The sequence below is a fragment of the Electrona antarctica genome, assembly GCF_951216825.1.
Source record: "Electrona antarctica genome assembly, chromosome: 18".
Lineage (NCBI taxonomy): Eukaryota > Metazoa > Chordata > Actinopteri > Myctophiformes > Myctophidae > Electrona > Electrona antarctica.
In genome coordinates, this window is record NC_136799.1 from 25,507,944 (window position 1) to 25,520,933 (window position 12,990).

Genomic DNA, 12,990 nt, shown 5'->3' on the forward strand with positions numbered 1-12,990 from the left:
TTTTCTTCTTCTGAAATCTGTCTGGAAAGTAAGGACTTGGGTGGGATTTTAACTCACCATCTCCCGATCATGTGGGAGCGTTCTAACACACTGCACCACTGGTTCCAGACAAATCAACTGCTTTTTCGTTGGTTTTCTTCTTCTGAAATCGGTCTTGAAAGTAAAAACTTGAGTGGGGTTTGAACTCACCATCTCCCAATCATGTGGCAGTGTCCTAAGACACTGCGCCACTGGTTCCGGACAATTCAACTGCTTTTTTGTTGGTTTTCTTCTTCTGAAATCGGTCTTGAAAGTAAGGACTTGAGTGGGATTTGAACTCACCATCTCCCGATAATGTGGGAGCGTTCTAACACACTGCCCCACTGGTTCCAGACAAATCACACTGATTTTTTGTTGGTTTTCTTCTTCTGAAATCGGTCTTGAAAGTAAAGACTAGCGTGGGGTTTGAACTCACCATCTCCCTATCATGTGGCAGCGTCCTAACACACTGCACCACTGGTTCCAGACAAATCAACTGCTTTTTTGTTGGTTTTGTTCTGGTACCATATGGTAACCAATCTGGTAACACAACTAGGGTTAGGGTTAGGGTTAGGGTTAGGGTTAGGGTTAGGGTTAGGGCTAGTGTCCGTTCGGGGGTAATTGTGTGATTTAACATGGAGTTGATGAGAAACCGTGAAACACCCAACCCACCCTCAACAAAATCCGGGATGCCTTCAACTTGATAAGAAAATGGATTAATGGGATTGATATGCCTTTGAATGTGTTGGTTGATAGGTCGTTGGTTTTCTTCTTCTGAAATCGGTCTTGAAATAAAGACTTGAGTGGGGTTTGAACTCACCATCTCCCGATCATGTGGCAGCGTCCTAACACACTGCGCCACTGGTTCCAGACAACTCAACTGCTTTTTTGTTGGTTTTCTTCTTCTGAAATCGGTCTTGAAAGTAAAAACTCGAATGGGAATTGAACTCACCATCTCCCGATGATGTGGCAGCGTCCTAACACACTGCGCCACTGGTTCCAGACAATTCAACTGCTTTTTTGTTGGTTTTCTTCTTCTGAAATCTGTCTGGAAAGTAAGGACTTGGGTGGGATTTGAACTCACCATCTCCCGATCATGTGGGAGCGTTCTAACACACTGCCCCACTGGTTCCAGACAATTCACACTGATTTTTGGTTTTCTTCTTCTGAAATCGGTCTTGAAAGTAAAGACTTGAGTGGGGTTTGAACTCACCATCTCCCAATCATGTGGCAGTGTCCTAAGACACTGCGCCACTGGTTCCGGACAATTCAACTGCTTTTTTGTTGGTTTTCTTCTTCTGAAATCGGTCTTGAAAGTAAGGACTTGAGTGGGATTTGAACTCACCATCTCCCGATAATGTGGGAGCGTTCTAACACACTGCCCTACTGGTTCCAGACAATTCAACTGCTTTTTTGTTGGTTTTCTTCTTCTGAAATCTGTCTGGAAAGTAAGGACTTGGGTGGGATTTTAACTCACCATCTCCCGATCATGTGGGAGCGTTCTAACACACTGCACCACTGGTTCCAGACAAATCAACTGCTTTTTCGTTGGTTTTCTTCTTCTGAAATCGGTCTTGAAAGTAAAAACTTGAGTGGGGTTTGAACTCACCATCTCCCAATCATGTGGCAGTGTCCTAAGACACTGCGCCACTGGTTCCGGACAATTCAACTGCTTTTTTGTTGGTTTTCTTCTTCTGAAATCGGTCTTGAAAGTAAGGACTTGAGTGGGATTTGAACTCACCATCTCCCGATAATGTGGGAGCGTTCTAACACACTGCCCCACTGGTTCCAGACAAATCACACTGATTTTTTGTTGGTTTTCTTCTTCTGAAATCGGTCTTGAAAGTAAAGACTAGCGTGGGGTTTGAACTCACCATCTCCCTATCATGTGGCAGCGTCCTAACACACTGCACCACTGGTTCCAGACAAATCAACTGCTTTTTTGTTGGTTTTCTTCTTCTGAAATCGGTCTTGAAAGTAAAAACTTGAGTGGGGTTTGAACTCACCATCTCCCAATCATGTGGCAGTGTCCTAAGACACTGCGCCACTGGTTCCAGACAATTCAACTGCTTTTTTGTTGGTTTTCTTCTTCTGAAATCGGTCTTGAAAGTAAGGACTTGAGTGGGATTTGAACTCACCATCTCCCGATCATGTGGGAGCGTTCTAACACACTGCCCCACTGGTTCCAGACAAATCACACTGATTTTTTGTTGGTTTTCTTCTTCTGAAATCGGTCTTGAAAGTAAAGACTTGCATGGGGTTTGAACTCACCATCTCCCTATCATGTGGCAGCGTCCTAACACACTGCACCACTGGTTTCAGACAAATCAACTGCTTTTTTGTTGGTTTTCTTCTTCTGAAATCGGTCTTGAAAGTAAAGACTTGAGTGGGGTTTGAACTCACCATCTCCCTATCATGTGGTAGCATTCTAACCCACTGCGGCACTGGTTCCAGACAATTCACAATGCTTTCTTGTTTGTTTTGTTCTGGTACCATATGGTAACCAATCTGGTAACAACTAGGGTTAGGGTTAGGGTTAGGGTTAGGGCTAGTGTCCGTTGGGGGGTAATTGTGTGATTTAACATGGAGTTGATGAGAAACCGTGAAACACCCAACCCACCCTCAACAAAATCCGGGATGCCTTCAACTTGATAAGAAAATGGATTAATGGGATTGATATGCCTTTGAATGTGTTGGTTGATAGGTCGTTGGTTTTCTTCTTCTGAAATCGGTCTTGAAATTAAAGACTTGAGTGGGGTTTGAACTCACCATCTCCCGATAATGTGGCAGCGTCCTAACACACTGCGCCACTGGTTCCAGACAACTCAAATGCTTTTTTGTTGGTTTTCTTCTTCTGAAATCGGTCTTGAAAGTAAAAACTTGAGTGGGAATTGAACTCACCATCTCCCGATGATGTGGCAGCGTCCTAACACACTGCGCCACTGGTTCCAGACAATTCAACTGCTTTTTTGTTGGTTTTCTTCTTCTGAAATCGGTCTTGAAAGTAAAGACTTGCGTGGGGTTTGAACTCACCATCTCCCTATCATGTGGCAGCATCCTAACACACTGCACCACTGGTTCCAGACAAATCAACTGCTTTTTTGTTGGTTTTCTTCTTCTGAAATCGGTCTTGAAAGTAAGGACTTGAGTGGGATTTGAACTCACCATCTCCCGATCATGTGGGAGCGTTCTAACACACTGCCCCACTGGTTCCAGACAAATCACACTGATTTTTTGTTGGTTTTCTTCTTCTGAAATCGGTCTTGAAAGTAAAGACTTGCATGGGGTTTGAACTCACCATCTCCCTATCATGTGGCAGCGTCCTAACACACTGCACCACTGGTTTCAGACAAATCAACTGCTTTTTTGTTGGTTTTCTTCTTCTGAAATCGGTCTTGAAAGTAAAGACTTGAGTGGGGTTTGAACTCACCATCTCCCTATCATGTGGTAGCATTCTAACCCACTGCGGCACTGGTTCCAGACAATTCACAATGCTTTCTTGTTTGTTTTGTTCTGGTACCATATGGTAACCAATCTGGTAACAACTAGGGTTAGGGTTAGGGTTAGGGTTAGGGCTAGTGTCCGTTGGGGGGTAATTGTGTGATTTAACATGGAGTTGATGAGAAACCGTGAAACACCCAACCCACCCTCAACAAAATCCGGGATGCCTTCAACTTGATAAGAAAATGGATTAATGGGATTGATATGCCTTTGAATGTGTTGGTTGATAGGTCGTTGGTTTTCTTCTTCTGAAATCGGTCTTGAAATTAAAGACTTGAGTGGGGTTTGAACTCACCATCTCCCGATAATGTGGCAGCGTCCTAACACACTGCGCCACTGGTTCCAGACAACTCAAATGCTTTTTTGTTGGTTTTCTTCTTCTGAAATCGGTCTTGAAAGTAAAAACTTGAGTGGGAATTGAACTCACCATCTCCCGATGATGTGGCAGCGTCCTAACACACTGCGCCACTGGTTCCAGACAATTCAACTGCTTTTTTGTTGGTTTTCTTCTTCTGAAATCGGTCTTGAAAGTAAAGACTTGCGTGGGGTTTGAACTCACCATCTCCCTATCATGTGGCAGCATCCTAACACACTGCACCACTGGTTCCAGACAAATCAACTGCTTTTTTGTTGGTTTTCTTCTTCTGAAATCGGTCTTGAAAGTAAAGACTTGAGTGGGGTTTGAACTCACCATCTCCCAATCATGTGGCAGTGTCCTAAGACACTGCGCCACTGGTTCCGGACAATTCAACTGCTTTTTTGTTGGTTTTCTTCTTCTGAAATCGGTCTTGAAAGTAAGGACTTGAGTGGGATTTGAACTCACCATCTCCCGATAATGTGGGAGCGTTCTAACACACTGCCCTACTGGTTCCAGACAATTCAACTGCTTTTTTGTTGGTTTTCTTCTTCTGAAATCTGTCTGGAAAGTAAGGACTTGGGTGGGATTTTAACTCACCATCTCCCGATCATGTGGGAGCGTTCTAACACACTGCACCACTGGTTCCAGACAAATCAACTGCTTTTTTGTTGGTTTTCTTCTTCTGAAATCGGTCTTGAAAGTAAAAACTTGAGTGGGGTTTGAACTCACCATCTCCCAATCATGTGGCAGTGTCCTAAGACACTGCGCCACTGGTTCCGGACAATTCAACTGCTTTTTTGTTGGTTTTCTTCTTCTGAAATCGGTCTTGAAAGTAAGGACTTGAGTGGGATTTGAACTCACCATCTCCCGATAACGTGGGAGCGTTCTAACACACTGCCCCACTGGTTCCAGACAAATCACACTGATTTTTTGTTGGTTTTCTTCTTCTGAAATCGGTCTTGAAAGTAAAGACTAGCGTGGGGTTTGAACTCACCATCTCCCTATCATGTGGCAGCGTCCTAACACACTGCACCACTGGTTCCAGACAAATCAACTGCTTTTTTGTTGGTTTTCTTCTTCTGAAATCGGTCTTGAAAGTAAAAACTTGAGTGGGGTTTGAACTCACCATCTCCCAATCATGTGGCAGTGTCCTAAGACACTGCGCCACTGGTTCCAGACAATTCAACTGCTTTTTTGTTGGTTTTCTTCTTCTGAAATCGGTCTTGAAAGTAAGGACTTGAGTGGGATTTGAACTCACCATCTCCCGATCATGTGGGAGCGTTCTAACACACTGCCCCACTGGTTCCAGACAAATCACACTGATTTTTTGTTGGTTTTCTTCTTCTGAAATCGGTCTTGAAAGTAAAGACTTGCGTGGGGTTTGAACTCACCATCTCCCTATCATGTGGCAGCGTCCTAACACACTGCACCACTGGTTTCAGACAAATCAACTGCTTTTTTGTTGGTTTTCTTCTTCTGAAATCGGTCTTGAAAGTAAAGACTTGAGTGGGGTTTGAACTCACCATCTCCCTATCATGTGGTAGCATTCTAACCCACTGCGGCAGTGGTTCCAGACAATTCACAATGCTTTCTTGTTTGTTTTGTTCTGGTACCATATGGTAACCAATCTGGTAACAACTAGGGTTAGGGTTAGGGTTAGGGTTAGGGCTAGTGTCCGTTGGGGGGTAATTGTGTGATTTAACATGGAGTTGATGAGAAACCGTGAAACACCCAACCCACCCTCAACAAAATCCGGGATGCCTTCAACTTGATAAGAAAATGGATTAATGGGATTGATATGCCTTTGAATGTGTTGGTTGATAGGTCGTTGGTTTTCTTCTTCTGAAATCGGTCTTGAAATTAAAGACTTGAGTGGGGTTTGAACTCACCATCTCCCGATAATGTGGCAGCGTCCTAACACACTGCGCCACTGGTTCCAGACAACTCAACTGCTTTTTTGTTGGTTTTCTTCTTCTGAAATCGGTCTTGAAAGTAAAAACTTGAGTGGGAATTGAACTCACCATCTCCCGATGATGTGGCAGCGTCCTAACACACTGCGCCACTGGTTCCAGACAATTCAACTGCTTTTTTGTTGGTTTTCTTCTTCTGAAATCGGTCTTGAAAGTAAAGACTTGCGTGGGGTTTGAACTCACCATCTCCCTATCATGTGGCAGCGTCCTAACACACTGCACCACTGGTTCCAGACAAATCAACTGCTTTTTAGTTGGTTTTCTTCTTCTGAAATCGGTCTTGAAAGTAAAGACTTGAGTGGGGTTTGAACTCACCATCTCCCTATCATGTGGTAGCATTCTAACCCACTGCGCCACTGGTTCCAGACAATTCACAATGCTTTCTTGTTTGTTTTGTTCTGGTACCATATGGTAACCAATCTGGTAACAGACAACTAGGGTTAGGGCTAGGGTTAGGGTTAGGGCTAGTGTCCGTTGGGGGGTAATTGTGTGATTTAACATGGAGTTGATGAGAAACCGTGAAACACCCAACCCACCCTCAACAAAATCCGGGATGCCTTCAACTTGATAAGAAAATGGATTAATGGGATTGATATGCCTTTGAATGTGTTGGTTGATAGGTCGTTGGTTTTCTTCTTCTGAAATCGGTCTTGAAATTAAAGACTTGAGTGGGGTTTGAACTCACCATCTCCCGATAATGTGGCAGCGTCCTAACACACTGCGCCACTGGTTCCAGACAAATCAACTGCTTTTTTGTTGGTTTTCTTCTTCTGAAATCGGTCTTGAAAGTAAGGACTTGAGTGGGATTTGAACTCACCAACTCCCGATCATGTGGGAGCGTTCTAACACACTGCGCCACTGGTTCCAGACAAATCAACTGCTTTTTTGTTGGTTTTCTTCTTCTGAAATCGGTCTTGAAAGTAAAAACTTGAGTGGGGTTTGAACTCACCATCTCCCGATCATGTGGCAGTGTCCTAACACACTGCGCCACTGGTTCCAGACAATTCAACTGCTTTTTTGTTGGTTTTCTTCTTCTGAAATCTGTCTTGAAAGTAAGGACTTGAGTGGGATTTGAACTCACCATCTCTCGATCATGTGGGAGCGTTCTAACACACTGCCCCACTGGTTCCAGACAATTCACACTGATTTTTTGTTGGTTTTCTTCTTCTGAAATCGGTCTTGAAAGTAAAGACTTGCGTGGGGTTTGAACTCACCATCTCCCTATCATGTGGCAGCGTCCTAACACACTGCACCACTGGTTCCAGACAAATCAACTGCTTTTTTGTTGGTTTTCTTCTTCTGAAATCGATCTTGAAAGTAAAGACTTGAGTGGGGTTTGAACTCACCATCTCCCTATCATGTGGTAGCATTCTAACCCACTGCGGCACTGGTTCCAGACAATTCACAATGCTTTCTTGTTTGTTTTGTTCTGGTACCATATGGTAACCAATCTGGTAACACAACTAGGGTTAGGGTTAGGGTTAGGGTTAGGGTTAGGGTTAGGGTTAGGGTTAGGGTTAGGGCTAGTGTCCGTTCGGGGGTAATTGTGTGATTTAACATGGAGTTGATGAGAAACCGTGAAACACCCAACCCACCCTCAACAAAATCCGGGATGCCTTCAACTTGATAAGAAAATGGATTAATGGGATTGATATGCCTTTGAATGTGTTGGTTGATAGGTCGTTGGTTTTCTTCTTCTGAAATCGGTCTTGAAATTAAAGACTTGAGTGGGGTTTGAACTCACCATCTCCCGATCATGTGGCAGCGTCCTAACACACTGCGCCACTGGTTCCAGACAACTCAACTGCTTTTTTGTTGGTTTTCTTCTTCTGAAATCTGTCTGGAAAGTAAGGACTTGGGTGGGATTTGAACTCACCATCTCCCGATCATGTGGGAGCGTTCTAACACACTGCCCCACTGGTTCCAGACAATTCACACTGATTTTTGGTTTTCTTCTTCTGAAATCGGTCTTGAAAGTAAAGACTTGAGTGGGGTTTGAACTCACCATCTCCCAATCATGTGGCAGTGTCCTAAGACACTGCGCCACTGGTTCCGGACAATTCAACTGCTTTTTTGTTGGTTTTCTTCTTCTGAAATCGGTCTTGAAAGTAAGGACTTGAGTGGGATTTGAACTCACCATCTCCCGATAATGTGGGAGCGTTCTAACACACTGCCCTACTGGTTCCAGACAATTCAACTGCTTTTTTGTTGGTTTTCTTCTTCTGAAATCTGTCTGGAAAGTAAGGACTTGGGTGGGATTTTAACTCACCATCTCCCGATCATGTGGGAGCGTTCTAACACACTGCACCACTGGTTCCAGACAAATCAACTGCTTTTTCGTTGGTTTTCTTCTTCTGAAATCGGTCTTGAAAGTAAAAACTTGAGTGGGGTTTGAACTCACCATCTCCCAATCATGTGGCAGTGTCCTAAGACACTGCGCCACTGGTTCCGGACAATTCAACTGCTTTTTTGTTGGTTTTCTTCTTCTGAAATCGGTCTTGAAAGTAAGGACTTGAGTGGGATTTGAACTCACCATCTCCCGATAATGTGGGAGCGTTCTAACACACTGCCCCACTGGTTCCAGACAAATCACACTGATTTTTTGTTGGTTTTCTTCTTCTGAAATCGGTCTTGAAAGTAAAGACTAGCGTGGGGTTTGAACTCACCATCTCCCTATCATGTGGCAGCGTCCTAACACACTGCACCACTGGTTCCAGACAAATCAACTGCTTTTTTGTTGGTTTTCTTCTTCTGAAATCGGTCTTGAAAGTAAAAACTTGAGTGGGGTTTGAACTCACCATCTCCCAATCATGTGGCAGTGTCCTAAGACACTGCGCCACTGGTTCCAGACAATTCAACTGCTTTTTTGTTGGTTTTCTTCTTCTGAAATCGGTCTTGAAAGTAAGGACTTGAGTGGGATTTGAACTCACCATCTCCCGATCATGTGGGAGCGTTCTAACACACTGCCCCACTGGTTCCAGACAAATCACACTGATTTTTTGTTGGTTTTCTTCTTCTGAAATCGGTCTTGAAAGTAAAGACTTGCGTGGGGTTTGAACTCACCATCTCCCTATCATGTGGCAGCGTCCTAACACACTGCACCACTGGTTTCAGACAAATCAACTGCTTTTTTGTTGGTTTTCTTCTTCTGAAATCGGTCTTGAAAGTAAAGACTTGAGTGGGGTTTGAACTCACCATCTCCCTATCATGTGGTAGCATTCTAACCCACTGCGGCACTGGTTCCAGACAATTCACAATGCTTTCTTGTTTGTTTTGTTCTGGTACCATATGGTAACCAATCTGGTAACAACTAGGGTTAGGGTTAGGGTTAGGGTTAGGGCTAGTGTCCGTTGGGGGGTAATTGTGTGATTTAACATGGAGTTGATGAGAAACCGTGAAACACCCAACCCACCCTCAACAAAATCCGGGATGCCTTCAACTTGATAAGAAAATGGATTAATGGGATTGATATGCCTTTGAATGTGTTGGTTGATAGGTCGTTGGTTTTCTTCTTCTGAAATCGGTCTTGAAATTAAAGACTTGAGTGGGGTTTGAACTCACCATCTCCCGATAATGTGGCAGCGTCCTAACACACTGCGCCACTGGTTCCAGACAACTCAACTGCTTTTTTGTTGGTTTTCTTCTTCTGAAATCGGTCTTGAAAGTAAAAACTTGAGTGGGAATTGAACTCACCATCTCCCGATGATGTGGCAGCGTCCTAACACACTGCGCCACTGGTTCCAGACAATTCAACTGCTTTTTTGTTGGTTTTCTTCTTCTGAAATCGGTCTTGAAAGTAAAGACTTGCGTGGGGTTTGAACTCACCATCTCCCTATCATGTGGCAGCGTCCTAACACACTGCACCACTGGTTCCAGACAAATCAACTGCTTTTTTGTTGGTTTTCTTCTTCTGAAATCGGTCTTGAAAGTAAAGACTTGAGTGGGGTTTGAACTCACCATCTCCCAATCATGTGGCAGTGTCCTAAGACACTGCGCCACTGGTTCCGGACAATTCAACTGCTTTTTTGTTGGTTTTCTTCTTCTGAAATCGGTCTTGAAAGTAAGGACTTGAGTGGGATTTGAACTCACCATCTCCCGATAATGTGGGAGCGTTCTAACACACTGCCCTACTGGTTCCAGACAATTCAACTGCTTTTTTGTTGGTTTTCTTCTTCTGAAATCTGTCTGGAAAGTAAGGACTTGGGTGGGATTTTAACTCACCATCTCCCGATCATGTGGGAGCGTTCTAACACACTGCACCACTGGTTCCAGACAAATCAACTGCTTTTTTGTTGGTTTTCTTCTTCTGAAATCGGTCTTGAAAGTAAAAACTTGAGTGGGGTTTGAACTCACCATCTCCCAATCATGTGGCAGTGTCCTAAGACACTGCGCCACTGGTTCCGGACAATTCAACTGCTTTTTTGTTGGTTTTCTTCTTCTGAAATCGGTCTTGAAAGTAAGGACTTGAGTGGGATTTGAACTCACCATCTCCCGATAACGTGGGAGCGTTCTAACACACTGCCCCACTGGTTCCAGACAAATCACACTGATTTTTTGTTGGTTTTCTTCTTCTGAAATCGGTCTTGAAATTAAAGACTTGAGTGGGGTTTGAACTCACCATCTCCCGATCATGTGGCAGCGTCCTAACACACTGCGCCACTGGTTCCAGACAACTCAACTGCTTTTTTGTTGGTTTTCTTCTTCTGAAATCTGTCTGGAAAGTAAGGACTTGGGTGGGATTTGAACTCACCATCTCCCGATCATGTGGGAGCGTTCTAACACACTGCCCCACTGGTTCCAGACAATTCACACTGATTTTTGGTTTTCTTCTTCTGAAATCGGTCTTGAAAGTAAAGACTTGAGTGGGGTTTGAACTCACCATCTCCCAATCATGTGGCAGTGTCCTAAGACACTGCGCCACTGGTTCCGGACAATTCAACTGCTTTTTTGTTGGTTTTCTTCTTCTGAAATCGGTCTTGAAAGTAAGGACTTGAGTGGGATTTGAACTCACCATCTCCCGATCATGTGGGAGCGTTCTAACACACTGCACCACTGGTTCCAGACAAATCAACTGCTTTTTCGTTGGTTTTCTTCTTCTGAAATCGGTCTTGAAAGTAAAAACTTGAGTGGGGTTTGAACTCACCATCTCCCAATCATGTGGCAGTGTCCTAAGACACTGCGCCACTGGTTCCGGACAATTCAACTGCTTTTTTGTTGGTTTTCTTCTTCTGAAATCGGTCTTGAAAGTAAGGACTTGAGTGGGATTTGAACTCACCATCTCCCGATAATGTGGGAGCGTTCTAACACACTGCCCCACTGGTTCCAGACAAATCACACTGATTTTTTGTTGGTTTTCTTCTTCTGAAATCGGTCTTGAAAGTAAAGACTAGCGTGGGGTTTGAACTCACCATCTCCCTATCATGTGGCAGCGTCCTAACACACTGCACCACTGGTTCCAGACAAATCAACTGCTTTTTTGTTGGTTTTCTTCTTCTGAAATCGGTCTTGAAAGTAAAAACTTGAGTGGGGTTTGAACTCACCATCTCCCAATCATGTGGCAGTGTCCTAAGACACTGCGCCACTGGTTCCAGACAATTCAACTGCTTTTTTGTTGGTTTTCTTCTTCTGAAATCGGTCTTGAAAGTAAGGACTTGAGTGGGATTTGAACTCACCATCTCCCGATCATGTGGGAGCGTTCTAACACACTGCCCCACTGGTTCCAGACAAATCACACTGATTTTTTGTTGGTTTTCTTCTTCTGAAATCGGTCTTGAAAGTAAAGACTTGCGTGGGGTTTGAACTCACCATCTCCCTATCATGTGGTAGCATTCTAACCCACTGCGGCACTGGTTCCAGACAATTCACAATGCTTTCTTGTTTGTTTTGTTCTGGTACCATATGGTAACCAATCTGGTAACAACTAGGGTTAGGGTTAGGGTTAGGGTTAGGGCTAGTGTCCGTTGGGGGGTAATTGTGTGATTTAACATGGAGTTGATGAGAAACCGTGAAACACCCAACCCACCCTCAACAAAATCCGGGATGCCTTCAACTTGATAAGAAAATGGATTAATGGGATTGATATGCCTTTGAATGTGTTGGTTGATAGGTCGTTGGTTTTCTTCTTCTGAAATCGGTCTTGAAATTAAAGACTTGAGTGGGGTTTGAACTCACCATCTCCCGATAATGTGGCAGCGTCCTAACACACTGCGCCACTGGTTCAAGACAAATCAACTGCTTTTTTGTTGGTTTTCTTCTTCTGAAATCGGTCTTGAAAGTAAGGACTTGAGTGGGATTTGAACTCACCATCTCCCGATCATGTGGGAGCGTTCTAACACACTGCGCCACTGGTTCCAGACAAATCAACTGCTTTTTTGTTGGTTTTCTTCTTCTGAAATCGGTCTTGAAAGTAAAAACTTGAGAGGGGTTTGAACTCACCATCTCCCGATCATGTGGCAGTGTCCTAACACACTGCGCCACTGGTTCCAGAAAATTCACAATGCTTTCTTGTTTGTTTTGTTCTGGTACCATATGGTAACCAATCTGGTAACAACTAGGGTTAGGGTTAGGGTTAGGGTTAGGGTTAGGGTTAGGGTTAGGGCTAGTGTCCGTTCGGGGGTAATTGTGTGATTTAACATGGAGTTGATGAGAAACCGTGAAACACCCAACCCACCCTCAACAAAATCCGGGATGCCTTCAACTTGATAAGAAAATGGATTAATGGGATTGATATGCCTTTGAATGTGTTGGTTGATAGGTCGTTGGTTTTCTTCTTCTGAAATCGGTCTTGAAATTAAAGACTTGAGTGGGGTTTGAACTCACCATCTCCCGATAATGTGGCAGCGTCCTAACACACTGCGCCACTGGTTCCAGACAAATCAACTGCTTTTTTGTTGGTTTTCTTCTTCTGAAATCGGTCTTGAAAGTAAGGACTTGAGTGGGATTTGAACTCACCATCTCCCGATCATGTGGGAGCGTTCTAACACACTGCGCCACTGGTTCCAGACAAATCAACTGCTTTTTTGTTGGTTTTCTTCTTCTGAAATCGGTCTTGAAAGTAAAAACTTGAGAGGGGTTTGAACTCACCATCTCCCGATCATGTGGCAGTGTCCTAACACACTGCGCCACTGGTTCCAGAAAATTCAA